Here is a 12,812-nt window from a genome sequence, read left to right on the forward strand (position 1 = left end):
TCGAACTGAGGTACCTCCCCAAATCACTTTCACCTCCCGCCCAGTCCAACCATCCACCTCCTATGCTCAGGCATTAAACCCCCCCCCACCAAATCCCCCCCCCTACAACCCCCCCCCCCTCTCCGTCAACCCCCCCCCCCCCCCCCCCCCCCAGCTACCCACTTTAGTTTCTCAGACATATTTAAAAATAACTTCTTTTCAAAGATCGGCGAACTCATCGCTGATCTACTCCCTAAATTCCAATCTGCCACCTCGCCGGCAGACTACCTCTCGATTCTTTTCACAGCAGCCCCTCAAATCATTGCTCTCTTTACCAATTAAATGGCAAATTCTACCAAGCCCTCCGCGCTACGTTTGGCATTCTGGAATGCCAATGGTCTTGACAAAAACATGCACGAACTACGAATTTTCACCAACACACATAATTTAGACATAGTACTCATAAATGAAACACACTTAAATCCTTCACACACACCAAAAATCGCTAACTACACACTGTACCGAAACGACCGTTTACACTCACGAGGTGGTGGCACAGCCATCTTCGTGAAAACTAAAATCGCCCACAAACATAACATCACCCCCCCCTGACTACCATTGAAAGTACCTCCATTACCATATTCACGAAACACTCGGGTCCATTGATAATTAATTCAATTTACAACCCACCTGTTCAGACTTTACAAAAGTCGGATCTTGAATTACTTCTCGATGGACAAACGCCTACTATTCTAGCGGGGGATTTTAACTCAAAACACCCCGATTGGAATAGTAGGCTCACCAACAAAAACGGACGTATCTTACATGACTTTGCCAACTCTCATCCTGACATAAACATTGCAGGACCCGTAGAGCCAACATTTTTCTCTAGCATCGGACACAGACCTGACGTACTAGACATCGCCATTTTTCACAAATCATCCTGGGCATACAGTATCGAAACCATCTGCGACCTTTCCTCCGACCATAACCCCGTGTTGCTAACTCTCAACGAATTCTCTTACCCCCCCCCTGCAAGAATTAACAAAAAAACTGATTGGACCTACTTTTCGCACAGAGTCGGGGAAAAATTATCCATAAATCCCCACATTAAAAATCCCTCAGATTTAGATACAGCGGTTGACGACTTCGCGAAGACAATAATGTCCGCAATAGACGAGGCCTCAAAACCCCTCCCCACACCCTCCCCGATAAATTTCAAGGAAAACCTCCCAAATTCACTCAAAGATTTAATTAAAACAAAAAATATCCTACGCCGCCACTGGCAAAAATATCAAAATCCCACCTTGAAAACTTCTATAAATCGAATCCAAGCCCTCATCAGAAAAAAACTTCAAGAGCACGTAAATTTCACCTGGAATATGAAAATTCAAGAGATAAATCCACAGGACGGCTCTCTGTGGAAATTATCCGAAACTCTAAAAGCCACCCCCACCCCTAACCACCCCATTCACGCCGAAAACGGTCTCGTCTTGAGATTGGTTGATTGATTGGTAGAGAATTTGTGACTAGTCTGTATTTTCTGGTGGTTTGGCGAGTTTGGTTCCACGGTGGATTGCGACGCTGCCAGCACAGAAAATAGACCAAGTTGAAAGGAAGATTTAAAAGTAGGCAAAAACCGACGCTATTTGGTGCCGCAAGGCGCCCGAGGCAATCGGTCTAGCCGACTTTCAAGTCGGCCCAAAGGACCTAAATAAGACTTGCGATTTTCTTGCGAACATTTACAAATATTTGCGATTAGCCTGATTCTCTGGCGGCTTAACAAGATCGGTTCCACGGCGGATTGGGACGCTGTTAACACAGAGAATAGGCAAAATCAAAAGGAAGACCTGAATGGTGACAAACCGACGCTAACTGGAGCCGTAAGGCGCTAGGTGCAATCGGTCACTGCCGACATTCAGATCGGCCCAAATAATAATCATACTGTAGTTTATTTCAGAAATCCCCCCTACCCCTTCCACGTACGGCAAGACCCTTAAAATATCGAACAATGAACGGACACGCTAAGAAAGCCTTCTTGAACGCAACTATCAAGGAGCGCAGGAAAAAATGCTCTAAGAACCTACCGATGGAATTCCCGGAGGGAGCCACTGGGTACAGGATTAATATATTGACGAACAGGCCAGAGTTCACATTCGCAACGTCGAGGGCCACTAGCGCTGGATCACGTTCACCGTCGAGGCCCGGCACCAGCGCCGGATCTCAATCGCCAAGACCAACGTCACCAATGGAGGTACAATGGACCAAGGCTACGGCCTCTAAGCGCCCTCATTCTCCTCCAAAGCCCATATTTCGGCTGGTGCACCAAAACAAATACGAAACGCTACACGAGGTAAGCGAGCCGTGCCATGAGACAGCGCCACCAGCCCAGAAGAGACGCCCGACGCCACCAGGACCAGTGGCGTCCACCAGCAGAGAGCAAACGACAACGAGCACACTCAGGAAGAGTACTAGAGTGCCACCAATTATAATGACAATAGGATCCATGACACATGGACAAATCACAAATGAAGTACAGAAGCATATAGGAAATGCCAACTTCAACTTCCGCTACAACAAAGGTGGCAAAATTAGCGTTGTGGTGAGCTCCGTAGAAGCCCACAAACAACTGTCAACAGCTCTACGAGGCGAGGAAAGGCCATTCCACACCTTTACCACCGAAGCTGACAAAGTCAAGAAGACCGTCATCAGGGGACTTCCGGATATGACATCAGAAGAAATTATGGAAGACCTGGAGGCCCAAGGCTTCCCTGCTAGGACAGTCGTCAGGATGACCACCCCGGAATTGGAATACCCGCTTTATCTGGCCCACTTTGGCCAGGAAACAAATATGGGCCACCTGAGAGCCGCAGTGGTCTACTTGTGCCATTGCAGGATCTCAATGCGCAAATACCGGAGTAACCACCTCCAATACGGCACACAGTGCCACAGGTGCCAAAATTTCGGACATGGGTCCAGAAATTGCGCCCACGTAGCCCGCTGCGTAAAATGCGAAGGAGCTCACGCCACACCGGAGTGCCCCAAAACGAACAGAGAAGAGCCGGCCGTCTGCTGCAATTACGGTGGAGCACATCCCGCTAACTACAGTGAATGCCCCAACAGGGTGGCATACGTAGCTGCTCTCCAACGCAGACAGGAGTACACCAACGCCCAGAGGCGCAAAGAGGCAGAGCCTCGTGTACAGATACCCGCGGCCCGAGTAGACGGCCGGTCCTGGGCCGACATAACGAGCCGAAACAACCACCAGCAACAGGCTCCTGAACAACAGAAACCACGAAGAGTCCCACCGCCCGCACCGGAACTACGCCAAGCGCCAAACACACAACGCCAAGCGCCAAACGCCGGAAACTCCTCTGATGACGAGGACATAATGTCATTGCTCCACGACCTCATCAGAGTACGCGGAAGACTGGCCTCCTGCTCATCCAAAGCAGAGAAGCTGATCATTCTCATGGAACTTCTCACCAACACCATCAATGGATAAAGAGGGCCCAGTGGTAAAAATCCTAATGTGGAATGCTTGTAGCATCCGAGCCAAGATAGAGGAATTAAATGAGCTCACTAGCAGCTTACAGACTGACATCGTTATACTCAGCGAAACGTACCTCAAAGAAGATGACCGACTCAGAGTGCCGGGATTCGACGTACACAGAAATGACAGATCCTCTACAACATCGACTCGTAAAGGAGGCGGAACTGCTATACTCACTCGCCAGGGTCTCCGGACAACGAGGATACCCACGCCAGTACTAGAGAATATGGAAGCCACCGTAATCAGGATGGAGATATAACCATATAACCAGATTCACACTCTTGTCTCGGCGTACTGCCCTTCAAACAAAAACAATATCACGAGAGGCGATCTTAACAAACTACTGGCACTAGGTACGAGAGTACTCATAGCAGGTGATCTAAACTCCAAACATAGGTACTGGAATAATTTCAGAGCCAATAAGAACGGCAATATCCTATACAAACACATGGAAAATCACGAATATAGATTACTCGCACCGGACAGGCCGACACGTTACGATAAAAAAAGCAAATATCCTGCAACTCTCGACATTGCACTGGCAAAAAATATTACAAACACTTCTCCCCTGATTACACAGGATAAACTAACTTCCGACCACCTACCTGTGAGCTTCTCGATAGGCGGAAGTCACGTGAGAATAACAAGGACTCAACTCGACTACAAAAACGCCGATTGGAATGGGTTCAAGAAATTTATTAATGAAAAAATTTATCTAACATCCGAGACACTATCAACTACGGAGGGCATAGGAAAAGCCGTGTCAATCCTCACAAAAAGTATTCAAGAAGCTCGAGATAAATTCATCAAGAATAAGAAAATTAAACCCTTCCAAGTAGAGCTCACACCTCACATAAAATTCTTGATCACAGAAAAAAATAGACTACGCAGGATTTACCACAGTACCCGAGAGGCATGCTTCAAAGTAGCTGTAAATTCTCTCGGAAGGGAAATAAAGGAAGAAATTGCAACGTTGAAAAATACTCTGTGGTCAAAGAAAGTCGAATCTCTCAGTACTCAGGACAACTCAATATGGCGAATGTCCAAGGCCCTGCGACATCAAGATAACAGCATCCCGCCCCTGAAGTGGCCAAACTCTCCGGTCCTGGCACTCTCAAACGAGGAAAAAGCAAATTTATTGGCAGACAGATTCGAAAAAGCATTTTCGACAACAGACGGGATGGAAGACCCGGAAACAAACATCCTGGTGGCAGAAACGGTAGAAGAACTGAACCAAAAAACGCAGACCGATACGGAGGTTATAAAACTTTGCACCCCGAGAGAAGTGGCCCTTATCATAAAGTGCCTCAAACCAAATAAGGCCCCAGGCGAAGATCAATTAAATAATATCCTGCTAAAACACCTACCGCAGAGAGCAATAATTTATATTGTAAAAATATTCAACGCCTGCCTTCTACTCGGCCACTTCCCGACATCGTGGAAAAATGCGTCAGTCCTACCGTTTCACAAGCCAAACAAAGATCGATCGAATCCGTCAAATTATCGCCCTATCAGCTTATTACCAACACTGAGCAAAGTCCTTGAGCAAATCGTCCTAAACAGGTACCTACCTCACCACGAGCAAAATAAGACCCTTCCTGACGAACAATTTGGTTTTCGAAAAAAGCATTCTACGACCCACCAACTTACGCGAGTCGCAGAACAAATTATTAGAGGATTTAATAATAAATGCTTCACCGTAATGGCGCTATTGGACCTCGAAAAAGCTTTTGACACGGTGTGGATAGAAGGTCTCATATACAAAATGTACATCACCAACACGCCAACTTACATCATAAGAATTGCGCAATCGTACTTAGAAAACCGAACCTTCACGGTCAAAGTGGGCGATGCTACTTCAACAAAAAGGAAAATACCTAAAGGAGTCCCGCAGGGAAGTTTACTCGGACCGCACTTTTTCAATCTGTATACCCACGATATACCCCCGCTAAATGAGAAATGCAACAAGGCAATTTATGCCGACGATGTGGCAGTCTACGCTACCTCAAGAACGCCAGAAATGGCAGTGAAATACGTACAGCGAGGCCTCGACACGCTCACCGAATACTACAAAAAATGGCGGCTGAAGTTAAACGAGACTAAAACTGAAGCGATAACCTTCACGCGAAAATGCAAAAATAACATCCCGCAAGCAAAAATTCTCATGAGTGGAAAGCAACTAAATTGGAAATCCGAAGTCAAGTACCTGGGACTCACAATGGACTCAAAACTGAATTGGAAAGCTCACATCGCCATAGCGACGGCGAAAACTCAAAAAGCAATAGGATCGATAAGCCCAATATTCAACAGAAAGAGCTCACTAGCTAAGAGAAAGAAAATACATCTGTACCTCAGTCTAATACGCCCGGCGCTAACGTACGCTTTATAGGTTTGGAGTAACATTGCGTACACTACATTCAACAAACTTCAAGTTACTCAAAACAAATGCATAAAAATCGCCTACAACACACCACGATACACAAACCTCAAAAGAATACACGAACGAGAAGATATACCTACATTACAGGAGCACGCATACCAACTCACATCACGATTCTACAACACTCTGAACCCGGATAATCCGTTAATTAAAGCGCTGGGTAATTATAACTCGCCAGCGGATCTCGCTTTCAACTACAAACATAGGATGCCCAAACACCTCATCATGAAGTTCCATGAGAATGACGACAGCGCCAATGAAGAATTAGAAGAAGAAGACGATGAATACTAGCGCAAAGTATCCTTTTTAATGTAACAAAATGTTTTTATTCCACACGTTTTTTCTCCCAAATGCTTTTTTCTCACCGCAGGTAGATGTAACAGACCACCGAAGCGAAAAGGACGCAGCCAAATTATGAAAAAATGAAATATTTACATTCAGTAAATCACAAAGGTAAAACAGCGTAAAAAGTTCAGAACTTATTGTTTTTCTTTTTCTTGTCATTTGTATGAGGTTTTTTATCCAGTTAAGAATTTTTCCTCATAAAACTCATTAATGTAATATAAAATCAGTCAAGTAAATACAACCATCAGATGGTAATAGTAATAAGGCCAAATGAGCCGCAGTACTAGTCAGCTAGAAACATGACAACAACTAGGACGGTCGATACGACGTCCGAAAAAGATAGACATTAGTGGAGTATACCAGAACGTTCGAAGTCTGAATAATAAAATTATCGACTTCATGACAAACGTAATGTGCCAGAAACCACTTCTGATTGCTCTTACCGAAACTTGGCTAACTTCAAGCACCTTTTCGTCGGAGCTATTCGAAAACCTATACCACGTCTACAGGAAGGATAGAGGCAGTCGCGGAGGAGGGACTCTCCTAGCCCTCCGAGCTGACAGCCACTCACACGCGGAAAGAATGGACTGCATAGAAACCCAAGGTGAAGACTTGTGGGTGAAAGTATCGCATAGAAATGTCATCATTTATATATGTGTTGTATATTTTCCTCCAAATACAACATCTGAACAGTATCAATTATTTTACGACAAAACTATAAGTGAAAGTGTAAAGTTACAATCAAAAAATATTATTATTTTCGGTGATTTTAACTTTCCCTCAGGGAAAAACCCAATTGACGTTTTCGATTACTTTTGTTCTTTTTATAATTTAACACAATTCAACACTGTTTATAACATAAATGCACACATGTTAGACCTAGTATTAAGTAATGTAAATTCTAAAAATGCTGTTATCTGCCGCCATGACTCCCCATTAGTCAGAGAGGATATTCATCACCCTTCACTTTCATTCACATTCGATTACACAACTCAATCACATATACAAACAGACACATTACCTCCAGACATAAACATGGGTTGGATTTTCCACGAAAGCTCAGATAACACACTTAAGAATGCCTTAGAACAACATCACTGGAATCATTACGATTGCCTTGACGTAAATCTAGCTGTCGAAATATTTTATGAACAGCTCAATAATATTTTCAACATTTGTTTTAAGAAAAGATCTACACGTATGCTCAAAGATGTTAGACAATATCCGAAATGGTTTAATGGGGAAATCATTCACCTCATACGAGAAAAAACTAAAATGCACTATCTTTGGAAAAAAACAAAATCCGAACATGCCTTAGCTAACTTTAAAACATTGCGAAAATCAATCAAACGGTTAATTGGTCAGGCCTACACTGACTTTACACGTGAGGCCGAGAACAGTATAATAACAGACCCAACTCGATTTTGGTCTTACACTAACGATAAACGCCGCGGCTGTGACAAACTTAACCACATGGACTACAAAGACAATAAATATGATGGATCGTCTGAGATCGCCGCAGGTTTCGCACACTATTTTCAATCAGTATTTAGCGACAATATCCCCAAACTTGACATATCTTCTATAGCTTCATCGTCATTTAACTCTTTACCTGTACAAATTCATGAAATTAATGATGACGATATTATTACAGCTTTCCATAAGCTAAAACCTAAATACTCCGTCGGCCCAGATTGTATTCCACCTATAATCCTCAAAAGATATGCAAGTTATTTTGTTCAACCTCTAAAACATATTTTTAACCTATCACTTCGCAAAAATATCTTTCCGGAAATGTGGAAACTAACGAAAGTAACGCCTATACATAAAAAAGGAAAAAAGTCAGAAATAGATAATTACAGACCTGTAGCTGTGTTGTCAGCACCCGCAAAACTTTTAGAAACCATAATTTATTCACAGATATATAACCAAACAAAACACGCACTCACCGAAAATCAGCACGGATTTCGTCCCACACTGTCACCTTCAACGAATCTTATGAATCTCATTACCTATATTAATAATTCATTTGAAAATTTTGTACCTGTTGATGTGATTTATACAGACTTCGAGAAAGCATTTGATAAAGTCGACCATGATATTTTATTAAAAAAATTAAGTGACATCGGATTCTCTCAGAATTTCCTCGCTTTTGTGGCTAGCTACTTACGCAATCGTCGTCAGTATGTCAGTTACGGACACCATATCTCTCACGAATACAAAACTAACTCCGGGATTCCCCAGGGATCGAATCTAGGACCCCTTCTCTTTCTCTTATTCATCAATGACATTGGCAACACTATAAACCACTCAAAATATCTCCTTTTTGCTGACGATATAAAACTTTTCAAAGCAATCAAAAGTTACATCGATTCCATTCTTCTGCAGAACGATCTTGATTCTCTTGTCAAATGGTCGGAACTGAACAACTTACCCTTCAGTATTCAGAAATGCAGTGTCGTTACATTTACAAGGTCCAAAGATACATTCCTGTTCCCCTACCACATTAATAAACATGAATTAACACGTAAAAATGAGATTCGAGACCTTGGCGTAATTTTTGAAGCAAATCTCTCTTTCAAATCCCATATATCTGATATTGTCTCCCGTGCCAACAAAATGCTTGGATTTGTTCTTCGTAATTCAAGATCATTTACCAACGGAATCGCAATCCGAAGAACGTATGAAGCACTTGTTCGCAGTATCTTGGAATATAGCTCCATTATTTGGGCCCCTTCTGAGCAAAACCATATTCTCGAAATAGAAAAAGTACAAAAGAGATTCATGCGTTACCTATATATGAGGGAATATATGTACTACCCTTTCCTGTATCCATCCTTATTCTTAGCAGGAATGCTCGATCTTAATACATTAGAAGCCCGCCGAAAAATATTTTTAGGAAAACATTTTTTTAAGATAATCTCTGGAACTATACATAATCCACCTATTTTGAAAGAGATTAACTTATATGTCCCAGACAAGTATACTCGTGGAAGGTCCCATACCCTTTTTTATGCTCCAAAAGCGAGGACTTCTGCCTATCAGAACGCCCCAGTCAACAGAGCGACTGAACTGCTCAACGAGTCTGCATTGACCATCGACATTTTTAACGTAACCTACAGGCAGTTTAACAATTATCTTTTGACGTATGTCACAAAGTAGTGAAACTGACCTTTTTATGTGTTTTGCTATACTTTTTGTCTAATTTGTAATCTTCTCCATAATGTATTGGTGAATAACCGTTTTACGGAGAACATGAAAAAATAAATAAATAAATAAATAAATAAATGAAGGGTATTGTTATAAGCCCTAGCTAGTTAGAGGATTACGAAAGAATCCATAAAATCAAAAAAAAAAAAAAAAAAGCAGTTGGTGCAACTCCAAGGAATGTTATTGAAATGAAAAAATTTATCCGGAGTGAGTGAGGATATCTTACCAAAGAAAGCATCACTTGTACGGAACCTTTTAACAGATAAATGTACAATTTACATCCCAAATCCAGTTACAACTGCTTTTGATATTCTGACCTTATTTTACATGATACGGGTGCTGATGACCCAGATAAAATAGTGGTAATCGAAAATAATTGTATGGTCGTAGAGTTGCACAAGGATATTTACGGAGACGGAACGTTTGATAAAGCACCCAGCATGTTTTATGAGCTCTATACATGGCATGCTAAGATTTGAAATTCATATATACCATGCCACTCTCATTGAACCACTCTTCCCCCCCCTACGAAAAAACGTCCTGCATCCCCCTCCAGCATCATATCCCACAAGCCTCCCCCCTCCCACTACTCCTCCCCAACACCCTGCCACCCACCTTACCACTCCGCTACCCCCCCCTAGACCTAGTTGGTCGATTACAGTAGGTATCGTGCAAACTATCTAGTAAATATGATGAAACAAGAAATTAAGGCAGTTGGTGCAACTCCGAGGAATGTTATTGAAATGAAAAAATTAATCCGGAGTGAGGATATATTGCAACACTTGCCAAAGCAAGCATCACTTGGTCGATTACAGTAGGTATCGTGCAAACTATCTAGTAAATATGATGAAACAAGAAATTAAGGCAGTTGGTGCAACTCCGAGAACAGTTATTGAAATGAAAAAATTTATCCGGAGTGAGGATATATTGCAACACTTGCCAAAGCAAGCATCACTTGTACGGAACCTTTTAACAGATAAATGTACAATTTACATCCCAAATCCAGTTACAACTGCTTTTGATATTCTGACCTTATTTTACATGATACGAGTGCTGATGACCCAGAAAAAATAGTGGTAATCGAAAATAATTGTATGGTCGCAGAGTTGCATAAGGATATTTACGGAGACGGAACATTTGATAAAGCACCCAGCATGTTTTATGAGCTCTATACATGGCATGCTAAGATTGGAAATTCATATACACCATGCCACTCTCCTCCCCTACAAAAAACCGTCCTGCCTCCCCCTCCAGCATCATATCCCACAAGCCTCCCTCTCCCAGACACCCTGCCACACCCCCTACCACTCCGCTACCCCCCCCCCAAGCTCCCCCATCCCCCCTAACACCCCCCATGTTGTCGCATCGACTCAAAAAATCCCCACGCAGAACCTTTCGGTGGCCAATGTCACCGATGCCAAGCCTTTGGCCACTCCTCTTCCTGCTGTAATGCTACTCCTCGTTGCGTCAAATGCAGCGAACAACACCCAACCAGCTCATGCATAAAAACCCCCGATACCCCAGCAAAATGTGCATTCTGCACCGGCCCCCACCCGGCCAACTACCGAGGCTGCCCCGAACGCCCTATCCCCTGATTCTCAAACATATTCCGCTTAGTAAGCTCCTCCAACTTACGCCCCCTCATGCAATCACCGAATTCTATGCCCAACCCCTGGTCCCGCCCTTCCTTTACCAACTTCCAACACTCCTCAGCTCCATCTACGACCAATAAAATCACTAAAATAACAAAACCAACAACCACTAAAATCATTCGCAATGTCTCGACAAACCAGAAAACAGTCTAACCTCCAAGCTGCATACTGGAATGCAGACGGCAAATTTAAAGATTTCCGAGGGGAAATCCTTCAATTCCTGATAAATTTCAACCACGACATTCTCCTCATTAATGAAACCTGGCTAAAACCCAACGTAAAAATAAATTTCTCAAATTATATAACTTACCGCACCAATCGCACTCACACCTCAATCACCATGGCACCGCAATCATCGTTAAATATTCCATCGACCACTGTTTTATAAATAGTCCCACATCCGAAAATATTGAAACCACCGGTATTGTCATCCACACTTTAAATGATGGTCCAATTAAACTCATCTCAGCTTATAGTCCCCCCAAAAGAAAACTAACTGCCCCGGATGTCGACCAACTCCTAGACAGCCCCTTACCCACAATAATAGCCGGAGACCTTAATGCTAAACACAGATCGTGGGATAGCCTCAAGAAAAACCCAAAGGGATTATTCCTTTTCAACTACGTCGCCGAAAAATCCCTCATCGTAAACGCCCCCGACATCCCCACTTTATTCCCCAAAAATGCGAACAACGATCCCGACGTCATCGACATAATCATTATGAAAAATTGCCCTCTCCTCTACACCCTTCAAAGCGTAAAAAAAACTATCTTCAGACCACGATCCAGTCCTTTTGTTTCTCTCCGTCGACTCTCTACCTTCAGTACCATCTCATAGATCCACTCGTAAACAAATTCAATGGCAAAAACTCCCCAAACTCCTCAATAAACAACGAAGAAAGCCTAAATTTAGCCACAAAAATTTTTACAAACAACATAAATTTACTCGTAGACCTTGCCACCGTCGAAATCATAAATGATAAACTCCACCCTGACTTACCCGCATACTTAAAAGAACTTATTAGAGAAAAAAACTACGCCCGAAAAGAATGGCAAAAATCGGCAAAGAAGATCGCATTCGCATGAACCGCCTCGCACACCAGGTCAAAGTAGAACTCCAAAAATGGAGACGAAGAATGGCACGACTTTATCTCCACTCTTGACAACGACCAAACAGCCTTCTGGAAACTTTCAAAGTCCTTCAGAAAACCCCCCACCAGAAAATGCCCCCTCACGGGCCCAAAAGCCACTGTATACTCCTCCAGTCTCAAAGCCGAGACTTTTGCAGACAGTCTCGAAAAACAATTCTCCACGACCACGACCTACGATGACCCACAATTCGTTTCAACTGTACACTCAAAAGTCTCGTCCCTTTTGACAGAAATCCCAACAGAAAATCAAATCCCTTTCACAACCCCTCAGGAAATCACTAAAATCATCAAATCACTTAAAACAAAAAATCTCCCAGCTCCAACTTAATCTCAAACAAAATACTAAAATGCCTCCCCTCCAAAGCCATTTGCGCCTTCACAGCCATCAGCAACGCGTCTTTTAGACTTTGTTTATTCCCACAGGACTATAAAATCGCTGACGTCATTCTCATCCCCAAACCCGGAAAAGACCCCCTTCAGGTC

Source organism: Hesperophylax consimilis, chromosome 7, assembly GCF_061612785.1.
Source record: "Hesperophylax consimilis isolate HC1 chromosome 7, BYU_Hcon_1.0, whole genome shotgun sequence".
Classification (NCBI taxonomy): Eukaryota; Metazoa; Arthropoda; class Insecta; order Trichoptera; family Limnephilidae; genus Hesperophylax; species Hesperophylax consimilis.